Raw genomic sequence first — 23,089 nt, 5'->3', positions numbered from 1 at the left:
CTGTTTTTTCTAGGTGAAACCTTTCAAAGTTTGAGCTTGATTGATGCTTCTGCAGAGACTGCGCCCAGCAAATGGGGGGGGCTCCTCAGACGAAGCAAGGAGATTATTAATATCCACAGAGGAAGTCCCTGTGATGATGAAGACTTGCTTTCAGTACTCGGTGGGCATGTCTGTGCTTTCAGAAGTGTTAAGGGCACAGATCCACCCTGCCACTATCCGCAAGGGGTTCGCTGTCATTCTGGTGCCCAGGTGGCCGTTGAAGCATGGTGACCTGATGTGCTTGGGCATCCGGAGGGCCGTATGCTCTGGAGGTGGCATTGAAGCTGCCGGGTGTCCAGATGGTGTCTGGTCCTGATGAGTACCTGGTGAAAGACTCCTCCATTAGCAACAGAGAGAGCAGGACAGGGTCAGTGGGTTTGAGTGAGCAAGACCTGAATCGAGTGGACACCATGCACCGTTGCCTGTTCTGCTCCCTCGTCTTCCCTTCAAGGCGGACCTCGCGTTGCAGTAGAGGAAAATCCCTTCATCTTGGAAAGGCAAGGCAGCAATGCTAGAACAGAGGGGAGAGGCTTGGAGGTACCAGAAAGTGACTGTGGCCCAGATGATCTATGGGCACAGTGGAACCGAGGGCTGGGATGAGGTAGATTTTTAAGTGCTTGATACCTTGGAGGGAAAGGACTAGGTCAGTGCACAGTTTTATGATCAATAGCAAACCCAGTGTTGCAAGCAGATTTTTAATCAACACAAATAATACATAACATCGGAGTATTTTTGATGGGTTTGTGATTTTAGTGTTAGTGAACAAACCCCATTTCCCGGTGGTGTTCAGAAGGCGTTATGATTTCCCCATGCCGATTTAAGATGAAGCGTAGGAGAAGTTGGTAAACAACACGCTACAGATTCCCTTTTGTTACATCTGGCCATGGGGCCTTCTGCAAGCTGCCAGTGAAAAGCACTTTTAATATGCATGTCATCTTAAGCTTTTGATGCCCATGTAAGGCAGCATCAAAGCCAATCCCTTGCATTGAATCAAATGGACACTTCCACCCTCTTCAGTCAAGGATGAAATTTTAAAGCGAATTATAGCATGATAAGAATTTTAGAAAAAAAACCACAACCTACTGGGTAAAATTGCTCTTGATGTTAACTCCTGAACTCGGCAGGTGACACAAAGAATGAATTTGGTCCCTGACACAACACAGCGATACACAGCCTCATTGAAGTCTTACCAAAGCATTCCCTCTACAGGGCTACATTAGTATTACAGAAGATGCCACCAAGGCTCAGGTCTATGCTACTGCTTCCCCCACACACACACACGAAGGGGAGTGGCTCTCCCAAAGCCCACTCATCAGGTGTGGGAGTGGGCAGAGGGGCAGGAGGAATCCCAGTGGGATTCTCCCAGGACCTTGGTTTTTCAAGGCAGCCTAGAAAGTACACACCGCTGAGTGTGCATCAAGGCCATGCTCCAGTTTACATGTGCTGAGGACCCGTCTCGTAAAACATGTACGCCATGAATCATTTACATGGGTTATAAATCCTCTGTGGCATTGGTATTTTCTCATAAATCAGCACCAAGGACTAATCCTTGATTAATGTTTTGTAATACACCATCCAGATTGCAACAGCGGGAGCTCTGTTTTGTGCAACAAAGCTGTGCGATAACAAAAAATGTGCAATGCTCCTAATCTCTGCTATCAAGATAGGTACCTCACTTCTAGCCTGATTAAGCAGTATTTTCAGCCAGAACATTCTTCCAGGTAGCAGCTACCTGAAGAACTGCTATGTGTCATTCTTCCTTTTTTTCCCAGATCAGCTGAACCTTCCTGTGAAAAGCCTTCATCCCTCCATTTCCCCATCTGGCTGAGCTATGAGGAAAAAGCAGTTTCTTACATTATGCAGCACTTCTTAATGCTGGCTTCCGGCAATATAACTGGGCCATCCAGTTCATTCACTCTCCTTATGAAAGTAGTATGTTTTAGTGGAAGGTTTCACCTTGTGTCCACAAAGCCTTTTTATTTTGTGCCCTGAAACTGCTAGTAAAATTCTGAAATGCACCAACTTGTTTGAAAGCCTTCAGGATATTCAGAGAAGGATTATGGTTGTGACCAGCAAACTCTTTGCCATGCCAGAAAAACAGGTCCTCCAAAAGACATAAGCAGTAGCCTCTAAACACTGCTACAAAAAAAAGCATCCAAACTGGACACCAGGGGAGGTGGAGAGCTGGTCATTGAAGGAGGGCATGGGACATGTGTGTCCTCAAGGTGTGCCTTAAACTATAACTATTTTCCTGTCCCATTTCAAAGTGTCCTGCATTCACCCAAGAGCTCCACATTCACATGTTGGGTCCAGATCTGCTCCATGCAAGCACCCTTACAGGGCTGTTGGAGCACTACCAAGTTGGATCTTTTGTCTTAGTGGCAGCTACAGGATAGGCATACGTGGCATGTTTGAGTCAAGTAGAAAAAAACCATAAAAATCATTTTCACAGAAGTTTCTAACCATTTCTTACGACACAATGGAGTAGTTTTCCCTCATCCCTAATCTGTGTGTTGGTAAAGGACTGGAAGCTAAATGCTAAGAAGCAATAGGCATATGCTGCTCCTAGCTGGGAGCTGCAGGTGATTGACACTTCCCAAACTCATACATAATAGCTAGAGCAAAAATTTCACTGCTAGTTTAGTGTGTGATGGGGGATCCAACTTCATTGTGCAGTCAGAAGGCTGCGTACAATATCAGAGCGATTTTTTCAAGTAATAAGAAAAATCCCCAAACTCCTCTTACAATGTTTGAATCACCAGGATCTCTACGTGCCTATGAGCTGAGGCCACGTGCTGGTGAGCTGAGTTACATCCTCCACCATCACCTACCCAAAGAGGAGTGCCACTGAGACCCTGAATCCAAGTGTGTGTCAAGAAATAAAAAATTGACGAAGCTTCTTCTGAATAGGCAAGAAATCAGCCAGTAGCGGGAATAGGGAGGCAGGCAGATTGGATCAGAGCACTGGCCGCTGTATTGTCTCTGCCAGGGGCAAATACCAGATGCTTATGAGAATACTGTGAAAAACCTGCCCATAGGGTGAGTTTCCTCCTCTCTGCCATCTGGTACCGCTTGGCTTCTTCCCAGAAGCATTAAGGTTTACATCCCTTCCAAAAATATTTACCATCCTATCTAACATGGGAAGAAGGCCAGAGGTAGCTTGATACATCTTTGCCTTTTGTAAATACTCCATTGTAAACACAGGTGATCCAACAAATAGGTGGGAGAAATGGAAGGTAAAGTTTTACGTCTGTCTTGGCATCACTGAACTGCACCCTTCAGTTACCCTGACATCGGAGTACATCACTGAGGACAAATTCTGCCCTGAGTTACATGGAGACCTCACAGGAGGGGCTTTATGTATCTGGGGGCAGAACTTGGTTTCCACAACCTGGAGGTACTTGCAGGACGTTGTTCCGCAAGACAAAAACACTCCCAGGTTTTAGTTTCATCTTTCCTGGGTGTGCAGCAGCCAGGAGCTGCACAAGGCCCAGGAAGCTCCAGGGATTTAGACCTGCATCATTTAAGCCACTGGTGATTTAAACGCTGGCTTTGCCAGGAGTATATTCATATTACGTGCGTATTTTTTTTCTCTCGCTGTCTCTATTTGCGTTTTCCTTAAGACTCTAACAACCCCTCGCAGATGTTTTGGGTGAGGCAGAGTGAGTGCTGTTCTATCTGTGACAGTGAATTTAGACCAGTTTCAACTGAATTATCTTTGTCATCACTGGTTTAGAAACAGAAGAAAAATCAACACAAAGATGGAAAAATATTAGTGCTGTTCCCAGGGAGCGTTCAGTTTCATGGCGAGCGGTTGCAGCCTGATCAGCCTCCGAGCTTGGCAGGTTGCCCCCGAGCAGCCCGTGCCTTGGGGGATGCAGCAGCCCCCCAGGCTCTTCGGGGCTCCCCTGCTGCCGCTCCACTCCAGGTATATCCTCCTTTTCCCTGGCACAGCTCTGGGCTTGGGCTTGGCACTGGTGGCTACAGAACAGACATCTCGCTATTCAAGCAGACGAGGCCATTGGTATTAGCAGCATGAGGTTGATGAATCCTGAGCAGTTCTGCAATAGAGAAAATAGACGATGTTACACTATCCCCTGTCCTCGTTACACTCTTCTTTCTCATTTCCAAATGAACAAATGACCTCTTAAATGTATTGATGCACCAGGGACATACAGGTTTTACACTATAAGCTAGGCCAGTTGGTACCCTTCACTCAGTAGTAAAGCGTATTTTCTGCTTGCAAAACAGCAATGCTGCTGAGGACCTGATTTTGCCTTTTATAGCTCGCTGAAGCTACTGGGATTTTATAGCACATGAGAAAGGAGAGTCATGCCCTAAAATGCTGACACCACTTCTATATATCATAGAGATATCTGAATAATTCATAGTGTCAAGCAGCGCAAGTTAAAGGAACAGTGGCATAAGTGACAACATCCACTTTTAGTACATCCTACACAAAAATAAAAACTCCACAAATTTCTTTCTTATGCAAAAAACCATCATCAGTCTTTCCAACGAAGAACCACAATAGTGTTACAAGATGTGGGGTGATACACCAAACACAGGGATTTCCTTGCGATCGGGCACATCACCTTTAACCTTTGCCTTGTGTAGTATTTGAAACAAAATGAAATTGGACCCAGACTGGAAAAACGGCCAACGTGTCCTTCCCCCACACTCATTTTAACACAGAGAGGTTGCAGAAGACCCCGGGTTGCTGTCACAGGTCTTCAGGCTACGGCTCACTTTCTGTTCTGATAACGACTGCCTTTCAAAACAATTAAGTCCAAAGCAAAGGCTGGACATAAGCTGTTTACCGTGCTGGTGCATCAGATATCCCTGGATTCTGAGGATGTTTTGGATTGTAGCCAGATTCACGTTCTTCCAAAGGGCCCTCACCGTCACACCGAACTGAGAGGGAAACCCCTCCGGGAAATCACACTTGCAATTCAGGTATAAATGTAGCACTTCCAGCTCATCTCTTCTTGCACATGTAAAAATAAGAAATCCCCTGGAGTTTGCAGATCTGTTTTCTACTCAACGCTTCCCACTCCTTAGTTTGGACCAGTGACCCTCGCTAGCTCTGATATTTCAGGCTGGGTGCTGGGGAAGGGACGCCTTGTGCCTGTCATTAAATTTCCCGCACCCCTGTCACCAGCTTGATGCCGCTTGGCGTTGCCTTCCCCCCCAGCTCGGTGGGTCACAGCCCCACTGGCCTGGTTTGGGCTTTTCCCTCCAGTTAACAGGTTGCCATGCCTTCGTATTCGCCACTCATTCTCCGCTGGGAGGTTGTTTACCTCCGCTCTGAACCCTCCCCTCTCACCGACCCACATTATTGTCTGTGGCAATCCTCATTGCCACAGAAGTAAAACTCTGAAAGTGAGGAATTAATTGCCTTAGGGCTTTGATCATTTTTAACAGTGCGGAGATAATCTGTCAGACCCAGGAACCACTCTAGTGCTGAGAAGACGGAGCAGCAAAGTTGCCCACCTTTATGATCTTATTTTTAGTCTCTTCCCTTCATTTCCAGAGCAGGCGAACTTGAGGATTCACATTTTGGGTACAACTCGAGTTTCGCTCTGCAGATGCTACTTTAAACCATGATGTACATAGATTTTGATAGCATGCAGAATGTACCAGGCTTAATTGATCAGTTCTGCTTGCACATTTGAGCTCATTTGCCATACTCCCTGCTTTGCCTTCATTAGAAGTGAATGTAACGCTCGGGAAAGTTTCCAGAATTAACAACTCCGGAAACCAAAGTTCCAGCTGAACAGAGCGAATCAAAGCAAATTTATTATGCCCATGTGCTCCCTGAGGTTTAACCCCATGTCCTTTAGGTCAGCCTTATTGCTGGGATCACCACCAGCACTGCCCATGAGGACCAGCCCTACAGGTCAGGTTGCTCTGGTCTGGTCATCTGCCCGTTAAAATGTGCAGTGGCTTGAATAGCCCTCCTGGTGCTTCCAGCTGGGCCCTGTGGACTTCTGCTCTCTGCTGACTGATGTAACTGGTCTGCTACTGAGCTGGGCTGGCTTTCAACCGGTGGCTCAGGAACAGAAAATGTGGCAGGATGGTGGCAAATGCTGCAGTGCCAACAAGGGAGTAGCACACATTGCCACCAGCAAGATTGGATCCAGTTTGTCCATAAAGCTTTCAAAACTTTATCTTAACAGTGTTTATTTTAATAAGTCTAGCTTTGGATATTTGGTTACAGAAACAGTCCCAAACAATGAATTTCCCTGTCTCAAAAACCAGTAATTACCGCTGTACATGGTACTTCTGTTTTGTTTGCAGCTGAGGCACCTGCAGAGGACAGTGAAGGAGAGAGGCTGTGGTAAAGGGAGTTTTCATGCTACCTGGACTGGGAGGCACATTTTCATGCAAACCCTGTGTAAGTAATGAAAAGAGAGAGGGATGGGGGAAAAAAAAGAGGGGTAAGTTCACCCAGCAGGCAGTTTAGGGGAGGGGTCTAGGTTAGGTCTAACTCCATCACAGGGAGCCAGGAAAATATCCCCCAGGAGCCAGCCCAGTGCCTGGGGAGCAAAGAGAAGTGATCAGAGCCTCTCCTGATCCTCCTGTGCATGGGACAGCCCCTTCAGCCACTTGCTGTTTGCTCATCCCTTTGAGCCTGGCTGCTGCTGGCTGCTCCCAGAACCACGTCTGTGCGATATCTGTGATGGCACAAGAGCTGCACATCCCTTTCTTACCCCCCTGATGGCTGAGCACATCGATGTCTTGCACAGTTTGCTGTGCAGAAGGATTGCTGTTGCTGCTCTTGCGCAGATAATCAAGAGCAAATAGTTCCTAGATGCAAGTCTGGTGTCCTTGAGAGAGCTGCTGATCAGGGGAGGAAGCCTTTCTGCAGTCAGTGCTGTTACCCTGCATGGGCTGGAGTCTGCAACTAGGGACCACAGAAGCAACTGTCATACAAATTGTAATAATAATAATACTCATAATCATAATCATAATAGTAATAATAATATGGAGAGGCTTTCAGAGACATGCCAACTCCTCACTTACACCTCATCACTGACATCAGTGGCATTTCTTTAGATTTAACCCCTGAGCAAAGGTCTCTCCTTACTGCTGGGTGCCAGGGCAAAGGCAAGGTGGGTCGCGGGAGTCTCAGGTCACTGCTGCCGCCCCTTCCCCTTCCCACACACAGTCGTGCTTTTGTTCTTTGCTTCAGTTACCTGACCTGACAGACTGGAAATGCTGCCGTGGGGCCTGGGAGGGGATCCTGCCCGCCATCGAGCACCAGCCCTGCTGGAAGCAGCATCCCTACCAGGGCAGGAGCTGTTTCTTTCCATAGGCAGAGCTCCGCATCGCCAGCTTGAAAGCTGGGGGAAGGGAGAGAGGAAGCTGCAAGGGCTATTTTTACATGTAATTTCTTCAAGTAATGGTTTATTGCCATTTCTATCCCAGGAGGAGGCTGTTTTGGGCCTTGTAAATACAGCCCGGCTAGTGCTTGCTGCTGAATACTAGCTGGATCAGACTCCTGATAAATTGAAGCCAAAACCAAAGTGCGTTCGGCTGCTGCTATTTTCATGTATCTTCTTAGAGGCAGATTATTTTGCAGTCCTTGTACTTATCAGATATGTTAGACAGGTAAGCCTGTCATTTTAGTTTCACTGAGTAAGCTGAATCCTCTCTCGGGATAAATGGGAGCAGCTGGGCTAACTTGAATGGACTTTATACTTGCCTATGATTTGGTCCCCCTGCCTCTGTCCGCCAGCTATTTTAAAAGGCCACACATAGTGGTCTTAATAAGAATATGATAAAGACTTAAAGCCCCTTTCCCGTTTGGAAGTACACTGGGTACTGGGTTGCAAAGGGATGTGGGAGCACAGGAGCCTGCGCAGGGGATAGAGCCTGCAGTACGTCCCTGTCACCCGGCACTCTGCCCCAGCACTTTTTGGGTGCAGGACAGTGCTTTTAGGTGCTGGATAGATGTGTCTTTACAAACTTCTTCCAGTGCAGGTTTTCAGACACATGACTACCTCTTTTTGACACTAATGCAATAGACATCTGCTGCGAGGGAATCGGGTGGCTCAAGGGACCGGCAATAATGAGATAGGAGCCCTTTGTCTCTGGGTTACTGGTTCAAACCCAGGCGAGACAGGCAGTGACTGGGAGTCATTACTGCCCGACAGCTGCTAAATAGCTGGTGTCAATTGGGTCGGTGTCCTTGGTCAACTTTCTCATTAACAGGTGTCCGCATCTCAACACCACAAAGAGAACCCAATTATCAGTCTCATCCCTGACAGTGATTTAGTAGATATCGGGAGACATGAATTACTTAGTCACCAGGATGAGCTTGGAAGTATGGTCCAAGCCAGGAGTGGGGTGCGCTGATGGAGGAAAAATGGTTTATGCTAAACTGCCCCTTCCCTTCGCTACCCCTGGGATAAACAGAAGGGTTAAGCCTGCGGAGGTACCAAGCCTACACTTTTCAACAACTTCACACACTTGTTATTGTTCCTGCTCTTTACTGTGATAGTGCTAAAAGACTCTAAAAGTCAAATGTTTTAATCTCAGGGAAACAGTCCCTGCCCACCAAGAGTCTTCTGTATAAGGCAAGAGATAGCAGATCTGTATCTACAGCAGCCAGACAAAGAGAACACAAACTAAGGAGACTTTTTTTGATCAATCATTAAAGTGCTTTAAATATAGGCTGATAGTTTTATTTTTTTTAAAAAAAAGGTAGAGGTTTAAAAATCTCAGAACTGCAAAGGTTTAAAAAATCTCAGAACTGCAACTTTTGTATATTTGCATTTGACAACTGAAATGCAAAAGGCTTGATACAGCAAGAAATGCAATTTAGGCTTAAGCGCACTGCAAATATTCCTTTGGATAAGTAAGAATATGACTTGCTTTCACTCACAGCATGATCAGTATTAAATGAATCTTAAATTCATAGGTGGGAAAAGGTGAAATTAGTTTGCAGTTGATAAATGAGATCAGATCTTTTTAATGAAAAACTTTATGTTAACCAGTTACATCATCATATAATACTAAAATTATGATGAGAGGGCTACCTGGTGCCTAAGAGAGCTTAATATTTCCCCTTTTCAGACCCTGTCTTAAAATCCTGCATAACTTTGACTATGAACCCAACACATAGCAGTTACTGCAGGAAAAAACTGGACAACTGATGAAAGCTGTTGTCTATCCACATGTTACTTCATTAGCAGAATCCATTAAATGAGATCCAGGCTTCAGATCAGTCATCGTCTTTAACCTACCATGTATGAGTGGTCAAACCTTGCTGAAGAATTGCAGGAAATTGTCTCACTGGCAGCAGGCATGGTTGATGGGTGATATTTAAAAGCCCACTGCCCCTGAGCTGGGCAAAAGCAGTCCATCATATAGGGGCAGCCTAGGTGGACTGGATGATTGTTGTAGGTCCCTTCCAAATGAAATATTCTGTTCTATCACATTTTGCACATACCTGTAGCAGAGGTAGCTTGTGTCCAATGCAGGAATAATGTTGAACTGCTCAAAAGCACTTTTAAAATAAACTTCTTCTACAAAACTAGGGGAAACATGTTATTTCTGTTACAGAAAAATTAAGGAGGAGTGAAAGTAGGACGACCATTTGTATGTAATTTGTACAGCCCCCTTTTTTTTGTCTTGTTAGTGGAAGCTAAGAGCAGTACTCTTGTTTTTAAGTTGCTTAATCACTTAATCGCTGCAAAGGAGGGCGACTTCCCCACAACTGGCATGGCCAAAGGAAAGCTGAATTCTCTGTGAAAATGTGGGCGAAAAGAAAAATAGAGCAGGATGAGAGGAGAGGGTCTGTGTTAGCTGAGGCATCAGGAGAAGAGGCACAGTGAAGCTCACTTTGCAAAACAAGCTCTGAAAAAAAAAATCCTAAAGAACAGGCCAGCATGTGGTGCTGGAAGCACGAGGCCCCTGCATCACCATCCCCCTCATCCTCGTTTTCCTCCTCACCACCCCGGCTGCACCCATAGCCAGGTTTGGGGAACAAGACCCTCATCTGCAACTGGGGACTAATGGGAAAGTTTCCAGTTTGGATTTCTTTCTTTTACACACTACTGATGGTATTACTTCAAGCAAATTGTCATTTTCTGCAGCCTTGGCAACACTGTATTTAGAGTGATCATAATACGATTATTACTGTATGAGAATAGGAAATCAGCCATGAACCTGATGAGGTTGTTATCAGTGTCCAAGCTGATTATGTTATAACAACAGCACAGATAGGGAAAAATATACCTGGCTTTTTTCAAAGTGATTTATTTTGTACAATTTAAATTCTCTTTTTTGTAGTCTTAAAAGAAAGGCGAGATTTTTGTAGCTACAATTTTTGTCTTCAGTAGTGCATAAAATAATCCCTAATAAATTCCTTATTCTTCACAAACCCCCCATACTGCTAATTGGATGATCAGATAAAATTCTTACTCACCTACACCAAAACAACTATAAAAACAATTTATTTACAACTGCAATGATATTAAAATTAAACTCAAGCGTGAGAGCTGCTTCTTTCTGAAGGTCTCTAAATGTCCTTCAAGTTTATAAGTAATAAGTTCTCATGGGACACATGAATTCATGCCCTTAATCCATTCTGACTTTAAAAGTCCAGCTTCTTTTATGGAATGTCTCATTATACAAGCTCTTGCTTCAGCAAATGCACTTCCATCACTTTTCTCTGAAGTCTGTTTAATATAACATCTTCTGAATTATTTAATGAGCAAACATATGGATTAAATAAAGCAAACACATCTACCAGAGCTTCTATATGCCTAACAAACTTTTGACCAAAACTTTCCAAACATACTACAGCTCACATACAAAATCCCTAAGCCTCAGACCTGGGCAGCATTACGGTCTCTGTGCCACGGCACAACCCTCCCTAAAGCTGTAGCGACAGGTCCTTAGTGATCCCTTCCCACTCCTGCAAGAGGGGCAAATTCCAGAAAACGACCAAGTCAGGGGTCAGACTGAGGGAAACTGTCCTGAGGCTAACGATGGCATCAATTAGAGCAGCTTTCAGATTGCCCCAGTGTGTGATACAGTTTGGCCGAGTACACTCAGAGTTCATGTCCACCCGTTTTCCCTGCCCCATTGCTCCCCAGTAGCCGCTGTCTGGTTTTCACCTTCAATCACAGCTTTTTTTCACTAGTTTACATTTTGTTCACCACTCTGAAACTCAGTTCTAGGTTATATTTCCATGTTTGGGAGTGATATATAGCCCACGGTGAATATTTACCCATGTAAGTGTAAGCCAGCCTGGAGTCTGTCTCTGATTAATTTGAATTTAAATCTGCATTTCATTTCTCCTGACCTTTGAAATCTCCCTCATGACTACTCATCAGAAAACCTTGATATGATAAATTAGAAATTCTTTTAGATGTTGGATCAGATTGGAATAATAATCACCCTGCTTCCCAAATACCCATCTGAGGCTTTGTTAGTTTGTTTCCAGAAACTGTGGATAGTCTAAGTCACAAGAGTTGCAGAAATTAAACTGGGAACATTTCTACATGTGAATTTAAGTGTTTAAGTGTAGCAAAAATTAGCCTCCCCCTCCCATGGCTCTCTCAGACTTTAAAATCCAGACATTTCAACCACAGTTTTAGATTATTAGTGACCCTTTTCTGAACTGTTCTGACACCGTGGCTTCTTTACATGCTTTGATTAGTTTTATTCGTAGCTGAAACTGTGAAGTAAATGCAGCAGCTGGATGCGTTTGTTAAAGCTGAGAAATTGAACTGATGTTTTATTATTCATAGCAATTTAGGTGCAAACCAACCAAACTCAAATAAAAAACATCCCCAAAGTAATTGCTGTCTGAGCCAATTATCAGATTTATTTGTTGGTGTTGAGAAAAAAAACTAGCTCAAAGTTTGACAAGGTATAAACTAAAACCAGGCTCCAGCCAGAAGGTGTAGGAGTCTGAGCAAGGTGGGCACAAAGCGGCCAAGAGGCTTGGGAACCTCTGGCAGCAGAAGAGCTGATATTTATCTTAAGGTTGAGGGGAGCGGACAGGTATCTAGGAGGCACAGGAGCGGTATATGCCTTTTAAATGATGTCTTCTCCTAGTGATGGGATGTACCGTTTAGGAAGAAGTCTTAGAGCCTGTAGCCGATTACCACTAGCCATGTTGTTAATGCTAGGTTGCGAAATGGGCAGGGATACCAGGAAAAAAAAAGACTTGCACAAGTTTAAGGTCTCATTAACTCCATTAACCGGAATGATTTGGATTCCCATTCATAAATAGCCCGTTAATGACAGAAGCATCTCAGTGTCCCAAATCTGGGGAGCTATAATCTCGTCAGTGACACTTCGCCCCGGTGCCAGCCCCTTCAGCCTGCCAATTCACGAGGGAGAGGTCAGGCTGTCTGCTGGCGCCAGCAGCACATCAGTGCTCTGCTCTGTGTCCTCTGCAGCCAGAGCTTCAGTGTCCGGGCTCGTGCGGGGCTGGGATACCACGGAAAAGGGAGAAGGATGAGTAACGCAGTGCTGCCGAGCACAGCGCAGGTCTCTGTTGAAGCAAGCCTGCCTCTGGCCTCGCTAATGGCGAGCTGGAGCGAGCAAATCCAGCCAGACCTGAGCCGGAGATACCCAAAGTCTCCAGCACCACGGTCCCAGCAAAGTGCAAGGGGCCAGCTGCACCCCAGCTGGCAGAACCAGTGCACGGAGGAGCCTGGGGCTGGGGGTTAAGCCTCTCTGTCCCCTTCGGCACCCACGGGATGGCAGCAGCCGAGGAGGGACGTGCCGTGCAGTCATGCGGGACCTGCATCTCGACCCGGTTTGTTCAATTAATGCTTTTTCCTCTGTTCGTGCTGATTACTTTTAAAAAGCCATTATCTTCCTCAGCGCTCCCTTCTGCAAACTCCGCCTTGACCGCTCTGGGAAGGGTTATTTCCCACTCCTCCCAGCGTCTGCTGACCCAGGGACAAGCAAGAATACTTCTGAGTCCCTTCTCTGATAGCTTAATCAGCAGAGCTGCTGGTCAGGGCAGGGAGGCAGCTCTGGGCTTGCTTGCCCCACCAACCTGCAGCACCTACAGCATTTTCTCCTGAGCCCATGGCCCCCCACCTGCGTGAACTGCTGGTGTTCCTGTAATGCTTTCTAGGGGTATATCAGCCCTACCGTTCATTTCATTTAAATGCTGCTCATCACTGCACATACATTGTAAAAACTCTTCCTAAACCCCAGTTTATGCCTGCTTTAATATTCTCTTTCATAACCTCCTTCCTGTCCGCCACCATTAGGTTTACTATTTGGAGGCACTGCAGTAGCACCTGGGATCCATCCCCGGGAACTGGGCCCAGCTGTGCTGGGTGCGGAACAAGCACCCAGCAAATGGCTTTGGGTCCCAAGGAGCACACCGACCAAATGGCTGCGCTGTGTTTTGGAGATAGGAGCTTTGGCTTATGAGCTGTCTGTAGTATACAGCTGTACAGTCCATTTGAGTAATGCACCTTGGCTGCATTATCCATGGTCTTTTCCTTTCTTAGTGTGTTATTTTAAACTTTCTCACTTGCAAGCTCAGAGGACAAAATATCCTGGCTGAAATTCTGGCCCAAATGAAGTTGGGGGCTGTGCTGCCATTGACTTACATGGGTGAAGATCATGTCCCCATGATCAACAGAAAACGGGTCTGAGTTCTCACGGTATTTATTTTGGATTTCTTTTCTTGTTCGGTGTCAAAATAATGGAATTATACCTGTGTTAAACAAGATGTTGGCAGTCCTTCATGTGGGTATACAGGAGACAGAAAATCATTTTCCCTCTAAGCGCCATGAAACAAATTTTCATAAACATATTTCACAAGGCACTCAGTTTAGTTTCAGCAAGTGTTCACGGACCACTTTGCTAATGATCTGTGCTATGCAATTAAATTTTATCATGTAGAAGACCAGGTCAGCTCCAAAATTTCACCTGTTAATACTAAGTACACACAATGAGCTCCTTAGAAATTCAGCATTCTTTGCCTGATTTGCCAACTAACTTTGCATCTCTACAAAGGCGACTGATGAGTCCAACATCCTGGAATAATGCAAATAATAAGAACAATTTAATTTGGAAGCTATTAAAAAAGTAACTTCAGTTGATTTGCATCTGTGCTTGCAGCTAAGACATTTCCCATTGCTTTTGCAGCAGACGGTTGCTCCTTTCTCACACACAATTTAATATTTTACTTTAATGTTTTAACAGTCATTTATTTGACTTGAGCAATTCCAGTCCCACAAAATACAGTGAAAAGGCAGGTTTGAAAGCCACGTTTGCATCTTTGAGCTCAGTAGGAGTTTTGCAATAAATGTCATGGATTGGCAGTGGAACCTTCAAGGAAAGACAGTATAACAATGTATTGTATTTACACTGCAAAATTAGCCAATTACTCAAAAAGGTAACTTCAAGCATTTTAATGTATCTTTTTTTTTTTCTATTTTCTATTCTATTCTGCCCTATCCTATTCTATCCTATCCTAAGCATTTTTTATCTTTCAGTGATACAGTGGATTCCTGTACCTTGTTAAGATCTAGTCTCCTGGACATGACAAATTTTTGACCGGGGTCGAGCAGACTGGGAGCCTGACTTGCATTTTATGCCAAGGTCCTAGTCCTGGAGATTTCTGGTCAGCAATTATAAATGTTATAGAAATATTATGGAATTCCTGACTGCATCAAAACTGTATCCACCACATGGTTTAAATTCAATCCATGGGGCTACAAAGTCTTTGAAAAGGCCCTAGGTGATCTAAAAGCTTGACACTGCCAAGGTGGCAGAGCTCGTGTGACCCAGTTTCAAAGGCTTGGTGCTGTGACAGGGCAGGAGGAGGCTGGCGGAGCCTCCTTTCACCCAAGCCCAGAAGAATTTCCTTTGCACGGGAGGAGTTTCTCACATATAAAGGATGGCTCAGACATATAAGCAAGAAGGATGTGAAATTAATAGGGGGAAATAGGATGACAGGAAGGGAGCGTGTGTTCATGTGCATGCATGCCCACGCGCAGGAAGGAGCGTGCTGGCTTTATCTGCAATTTTGAAGCATTGCTCTAATAGCAACAGACAAATAATCCAAGCATATATTACTGCTCCTCTGCTGTGTTGCTCATTGCGCAGACAATGTGGTGATAAGCACGGAAAAATGCCCAGGGAGAGAAATGCAGCAAAAACCCAGTGTCCTTTCCTACATTCACATCTATTCGGCAGTATTAGCCAAAGCAGACAGATGCCCAGACATCATCCTGTATCAGCCCATCCAGTGATCTCAGAGCAGCCCTAACAACACAAGAGTAATTGTAAGGCACGAGGATGTTTTGTTTTGCATGGAGCATATCTCCATTTGATAGTAACCATTTTAAAGTCTGGAAGAATTTTGCACTCACTAAGCTGATTTTACAAGCAAAGAGAAGTGCTTGTCAGCAAAGGTTAATGTAGCTGTCCCTGCAGGAGAGCCCTGTGGGTAGAAAGAGTCTCATCTGGCTGTTTTTTAAAGGGCAAGAGTCATCACTGTGAAGGAGGAATTTTTCCGTTTCTAGGAGCTTTTCACATCATTGTAGTGAACTGCTGCATAAGTTACCACTTCTCTATAGCTATAATTTTCATGATTATCAATATTTGTTTCTATTACTTGTATTTTAAAGTCTTATAAGATGTTCTAGTCCATGAAAAGAGAACTGGGTGTTTTTATGGCTTGCACTGGTACAGTATTAGAGTGCTGTGAAGTAGGGAAGGACCGCCTCCCCTTTTTACAGGTGGGAACTGAGGCAAGGAGAGACTAGATGCTGAAATTAGACGATGTACTCCAAGTTCCTGCCTTGCATGTCACAGGCACCTTTAATACATGGTGGTCTCATTATGAGGGAGTTGAATCCAAATCTTCATCATCCAGGCTACCTCTTCACCATTGACCAGACTCAACCTTCCTTAAAGCATCAAAGGTGAGATCTATGCAGGTATGGGGTAAATACCGCTAATTGGTGTACAGCAGTTGTAACAGAGAGAGGTTTGGCCACGTCAGGCTGGCCTTGCCAGGGGAGGCTCTCACGCTGGAGGCATCCAAGCCCTGTGGTGAGCTCCCATCTACATCCCCAGGATGTCACCAGCACGGCCAGGGGACACACGCGCTCCATGTAACAGGAAAAGCCCAAGTGTGATCCTGAGACTCCCAAAGAGCAGCTGGCTTTATTTACCCCTGGTTGCCAGGAGATGGAGTCATGCAACATGAAGTATAGATGCAGACAACATTTTGCTTCATAGACAGGCTCTTTAGTTGAGATATTCAGGAAATCTTCTCTCAGAGCTTCCAGAGAAGAAAGCTGGCAATGGTGCACACTTGGATGGAAAGGAGTAGGCTAACCATGGGCTCTCTCTCTCTAGTGAGGACGGTGCTGTGGACAAGCCAGTTTCCCATCTGCAGCAAGCTAGAATAAAGGCTAATAAAGATATCATTGGATACTGCTCACATGGCAGCTCTTTGTATGGTAACAGCTCTTGGGTGTTACTGAACTAGATTTGAGGCAAAGACTCCAAGGTGAAACCTGGAGTTTGATCCACCAGAGACCAAAACACTGTACGCATGTTGCATAAAGAACAGCAAAAAAGCACTAATACTTGACCCAGATCCATCCCTTTAGCTCTGCCACATCAGATACAGAAAATATTCGTATGGTAGCAGGCTATGCATTTTTGGGCATCTCCACAACCTGCCTGAGACTCTGCTGACAGAGGGGGTTGTATGCTGATGGAGCTTCATGCATGAAAGCTCAGCTTGGCTACAAGATTTGCATTATCCCAACAGGTCAACCATGTCCTCTAGTGGCGTCCATAGACAAACCATCTTGGAGCACCTCAAGGCCTGCCTTGGGCTTGAAGTGACCCTGCAAGGCCACTTTCTCTGCTCCTCAACAAGAGCATTTAGGAGTAGTAAAGAGCTGAGGGCCCCTGAGAAGCTGTTCTCAGTCAAGGGATAAATAGTGGCTGTTTCATGGACCATTGCCTGGGTTGCATAAAACAGGGTCAGCATTTAGAAATGGCACTGGATCCTCCACAGCTGATGAATAACCAAAGCACCAGGAGCAGAGATGCTTTTTTCACTGCTGATGCTTGCTCAGAGGGGATTTCCTTCTGCTCCTGACCCAGATGTTGGTACAGTGAACTAGGCTCTGCTCAATGTAGCTTGGATTACTGCAGCGTGCCCCAAGGGCCTCCAGAAATAGCAATGCTGTGTGATCTCTAGTGACCTCCCAGTTATCTCTGTGTGTAATTCAGGCTGTTAATTTTGACATATATTAGCAGTAGTTAGTTCAAGACCTCCTTACCTGACCTTGCCCTTGCTTGGCTGTTGGGGCTGTGGGAGGTGACCAGACCATCAGTTCCCAGCTATGACCTGTTCAGGGCTTGTGGCAGGTCGCTGCTGGGGAAAATCCCTTTGCTCCTGAGCTTTGCTCCTTCCTGCCTGCAACGGCCAAAGCTGCCAAGCCCTGACACCCGTCAGGCCCCCGCTGAAAATGCTGCAGCCAAGGGGAGGCCAGGGAAGACCCAAGGGTAGGAACTACTTTAAACACACATACTGCTACAGCAACAGATACTATTGCTTATGAATTACACAGCAAATAAATATAGTCCTTATTTTTTAGTTATTTCTAAGAGGTCTTAGAAAACTCTGCAAAAATAAAAATTCTGTACAACACCTAGAGTTTGTACCTGAGCCTTGGACTGTTGTAGTCATTGCCTTTTTGGCTTTCCCTGCTATGTTGTTGCATTGCTTGTAAGTGCCGCATCTCTTTTAGCATTTTGAGCTACATCAGGTTGACTCATAAATCGTAACTGATATACAGAATATGAGACTTTTTGATTATGGTAAAATAACTTTAATTGTCTAAAAATGCCATTTTAAAAAAACTTAGGGTTTAATCCTATGATTTAAGTCAATAAGAGTTTAGAGCTGGATTTGCAAAAGTCCGGAGGCACGTGCGGCCAGTAGGAACACCAAAGATGCTGAAGCACATCAAACACTGAGCCCGCGTGGAGACCAGTGGAAGGCAGGCACCTAACCCACTTGAGACTTTTCATAAGAGTCTTTTAGTGATGAACTTCTACCAGAGTTAGGCTACGAGAGAATTTAACGGTCTACAGTACTGTTGCAGCCCCTTCTGCGGGGCAGAGCAGCCAACAAAAAGGGAAGCAATCTGAACCTGTTCAGAACTTCCCTCGAGTTGCCATTTATTGCACCTAGAGCAGGTTTTGTGTGAGCCTACGAGCCCCTCTGAAGCCAGTCAGCCCAGCTCTGCAATGTCCCCAGACCACTGTGGTACTTGCTGCTACCAGGATTGACGCTTGATGATACCCTGCGGTGGCAGATAGCAGGTCTGGGGTCAAAGCCCTCCTCAGCTTTGGGGAGGGAAATGATCACACGTGTTTCTTCTTGAATTTGCCCAGAGAATGTGAAAGAAAAGGTACCAAATCAGTGCATGGAGGAGCGTGATCCCCTTGGCCTTCTTTAAATGCCAAACTTCTCTAAATAAACAGAAAATCTGCATATTCTTGTAGCAGAAAATGTCGTTCCTCACATATTTCATGAAGACACTGGATTTGATTGGCAGCCAGTGGCAGTGTGGTTACCAGCTGCCTGCTAGTACTGGGACAGTTATGTGAGGGACAGAACTACCCCAGAGCTGCCAGTCTGGGTCAGGAATCTCCGGGGGTCCTACGCTATGCATAGTCTGCATTTACATGGTCCTTGTCCCTCCAGAAGAGAGCCCGCTAGGTTGTCCACAGGGACTTGTATAACTACTGCTTCTTTCCTTCCTCATTTGTCCTTCCTGAAAGATTGGTTGGTCCTTGCATAAGTCTTTTATGAAACACATGTCTGAGGGCGTGGTAGAGCTGACAATGTTATGCACCTCACTGCTCAGTCGGAAAGATTTCAGAAATACTAAATTTGCAATCTCTGTTTCTAGACCAGCATCTGTCCTCTTTTGCTGCAAGAACTGATTACTTTGGGGAAGAATTTTTCAAGTTACAGCTTGCTTTTATTGGCTATAACTTCTGTTTTCAGCTATTAGAAGATATCCGAACAACCTGTTTATTAGCTCCTTGTCCTTCGATAGGGGTGGAGTAATGACAGCATTGGCTGCTGCTAGCTTTGTTCCATAAAAGCGACATTTTTGTGGTTGTTAATCAAAAAAACCCCTTATTCTCTCCAAACTAGAGATGGGACTGAATGATCCTGGGACAAAGGCATGGATCCAAACTGGATTTTTCCTTTACAGTATGAGCTCAATCTACCATTAATCACCTTTTCTTTCAGTGGAATATACTTGCTTCTGTAAGTGAGCTTTTTCACCTCTCAGAGGGAACTAAAAAAGCAGGGTATTTTATTATGCCTTGAATCACTGATGAGGAAAGGCTCATTTGTACAACTCAGTGAGCAAGCCTTTTGGTCTGTTTCTTGTTACAGACGAATTATATGGTTATATGTAATCTACAACAGAAAGCATTCAGATGTTACATAAAATCAATACAACACTTTCTGAAAAGGAACATACATTTTAATGCCTTTATTATTTCTTTTGTGACCAAAAAGAGGAAAAGATCCATGAGCTGTAAAATAGACAGAAGCCATTCAAGGGTTGTTACTTATTGTTCTATTGCTGTTACTGCAGGGAAAATAGTAGCAATTTTTAAAAATCATTTCTGCATGATCTGCTGTTGTGTGAGCTGATAAGAAAATATGTTCTTTCTGTACGTGTGACACATAAGGAATGTTTACTGCCCATATGGTCTCTTTAGGGTCCTTGCGATAGAATTTCTAGGGTAGCAAGTCATGAAGCAAAAGAAGTGAGGGAGTTATCTGACTGCGGTAAAACTGTGATGTTTACATCCTGCCTGTTTATAAAATGAGCATAAGAAGGACAGGAAAAGCATTTAGCAGCGTGCCACCTATATGGGAATCCTGGATATCATATGCTACGGTTGAGCTCTGCTGATTTACACTGTCTGAGGGGCTGCCCCAGTGTTTTGTACAAACATTTGCTGTGACATATGACACAAAGCCCAGGAATGTGCACGAGAGGGTATTGCTAAAGCAGGAGGAGGTGCTTCATCACAACAGGATTAAAGGATATGAGGGACTCATGTGGTTCCATTACGAGGAGAAATTAGGGCTTCAGTGCTGCAGTGGTACGTTTCATTCCACATCCGAGTCATCCCAGCATGTCCAGAGGCAGCGGGATTTCCGCTTATCAAATCCTCTGACAGCATTCTCGATTTAGCACGTGATGTCGCCTGCACTGGGCTGGCTCCTTGCGTTTCTTGCATTAAATGCTTCTTCAATACCAAAATGAGTGGGTAGGCCTATCGCAGCCAGCACGACTTCAGCTACTGCTCAGCACATACTTTTGTTCCTTCACAAATCACCTGAAATGAGAAGATGCCCCTTTGGTTTTGAGTATGCTATAAAACTATTCTTCTTGCATCTTTCCAAAGGCTTAATATATTGTTTTCTATTGTTCTTGTAGAATACTAAAAGCTGCGTGAATGAGCATTCTCCATGCCAGCGGATCACTTCCACACTGCGTAGCATGGATTCTGTTCTCTGAAAGGCAGGCATTACCTTGCTCACATCTGTGGGTTTGTGTGTATGTGCTGTGTACATGCTCACACACATCTTCTTTCTTTTGTTCTCATAATATAGTCTGTTCTCAGCATCTCCGCCAGTAAGGAAAATAAAAAACTTAGAAGACAAATGGGGAACAGAAGGGTTTTACGATCAGATGCATAATGAGAAAGCAAAGCCTAATTTCCTCTACCAAGAGTTATAGCTCTGTATTTAATTCCTGACTGTTATGTTTTTAGGGATGATGTTCACACTTGGCTTGGGTAGGAGCAGTACGTCCTTTGGCTATTAAAGCTTAGAGCATTAAACTCCCCGCTGTTGACCCAAACTGCACGTGAGGATGGAGTTCCAGATACTGGGCCAAATGTTGGTCTCTTGAACAAATGCAATTTGATCACAATCCTAAGCAATGTGCCCACATTCCCTCTGTCCCACGAATGCTAACAAATTCTAATGTATGCAGAAAGAGTGAAAAAATCTGGATGTTGCGCATTCAAGGAGCTCATCTTGAGGGATATAAGACTGTCTTTTTGAGCTGCAGAGTATCTACAGCTATCAGTTGCTTTAATTGTCTTAAGAATTTCAGGTTTGGTACCCCAAATCAACTGACATTTTTTAAATGTAGGCTTCTTCTGCCTTAATGTTGTGTTGTTTGCAAGCAAATACTGCATTTTCACACCCGGCTTCTTCAATTTCATCCACCAATGCAAACGCTGATTTTGAGAATTAATTGAAGTTAACTGGTAAAATTCCTATGGACTTTGGCAGGAACAGGAGCAACCCAAGATCTTAACAAAAAAAAAACCCAAAACCAAAACCAAAAAGACATGTTTCAATAGCTGATATACAGCACAAAATATTCAATTGATTGATTCAGGTTATTAAGCACAAGGACGAGTGTTCAAATTATCCATATTAAAAATGGGTCATTTTAACACAAAACCGCCTGTGTGGCAAGTTCTCAAACTACCATGTGATCTTGGTGAACACTGCCTACTTCAAACCCCATCCCCGTTCTGTAACGGCTCCACAGATGCACGTTATTGCCCTCAGGTAGCAACAAGAGCAACTTTAAATTTAGCACTTCAGGTTGAGGGCAACAGTTCCCCTCCTAAGCTTAGCCTCTAGCGATGGCTTGGCAGAGAACTCATAAAGAATAACAAAACAGCGATAAAAAATACCGATAAACTATACCTTGAAAGGTTGCCGTGGGGTGGGTGAACATGGACTATTTTCATTTTACAAATGGGAGGATACAGGCAGAGAGATAGGAACTTGGGAATGATCCCGCAGCAAGTCTCCAGGCAGGACTGGAAAGAAAAGCCAGCGCTGTGTGCTCCTATCCACCGCAGCACAGATCCCTCACACGGCCCATGAGCTCCTACCTGTGGCCTGGGAAGCCTCGAAATACAGCTCACAACGAGATGTAAAATACGCCATCCTTGACAGAACTAGCTCGTTATTGGGGCCGACGCAGCTACGGTCTCTGTTTCAGCACTGTCTTGCCCATTAATTGCTGTGCAGTCCCCAGCCTGAGGGGTAACTAAAAAATTGCCCTGCCTGAATGAACAAAACACTGGGAGTTCTGGCATGGGGGCATGTATGTTGTAAATGCACGCAGAGGACTTCCCAGAGGGATTTTTATGCCATTTTGCAGCAATGAGCAGATCGAATCTATAGTTCCTGTTCTACAACTCAGTGCTAAATATGCGGAGCATTTAATTTTCCTTTCATTTCTGAAATGTTGCATGGATGCCAAACTAATCAGGAGCTGTAATAGCAAATCAAGAGGCTATAGGATAAATCCCATTATCACAGAATATGTTTGGTTACTGCGATCCATTCTTTGTATATTAAGCATTGTTGCGATGTTAATTAACAATGGCTAAAAATCATTACAAAAGCTGAGACAACAGCCAGCGTTAACCATAGGAATAAAAGATTAACTGAGGTGAAGAGGGAGATGCCTTTACATCAGTTGTTTTTACACAAATATGGGATTGCATAACTGCGTACTCATTTTTTTGCGTGGCACGCAAAGTTTTCAGGGGCAGCGGCTAGATCATGCGCTTTCCAACACGCTTATGAAGGTCATCCATGAAAAAGTGGTTTTAAATGACCAAAAGTAAAAGGGCAGAGAATTCTCAAGTGAGATCATCAGGTATTTTGGTTGCCTGCACATATGCAAAGTTTTTAGTGACCTTAACAGCAGTTACATAAGCATATGGAGAGAAAAACAAACTCGTATTAAATGCTGTAACCCATATGGTCTCCTGACAGGGTATTCCAAGCCATGCACTGATTTTACAGTCCATATGCACTGTGCAGCAGTTCTTTGGTCTCAAAGCAGGAGTCAAAAATAGCGTATCAGCATGAACTCCACATTCTTTGTCTTTTATGGGCAGTCTCTGCGTTAATATCGAAAGACCTAATACACTGTGGCTAGCT

This window comes from Buteo buteo, chromosome 6 (assembly GCF_964188355.1).
Source record: "Buteo buteo chromosome 6, bButBut1.hap1.1, whole genome shotgun sequence".
NCBI lineage: Eukaryota > Metazoa > Chordata > Aves > Accipitriformes > Accipitridae > Buteo > Buteo buteo.
The sequence above is the reverse complement of the archived record's forward strand: the minus strand, read 5'-3'. Positions refer to the sequence as shown.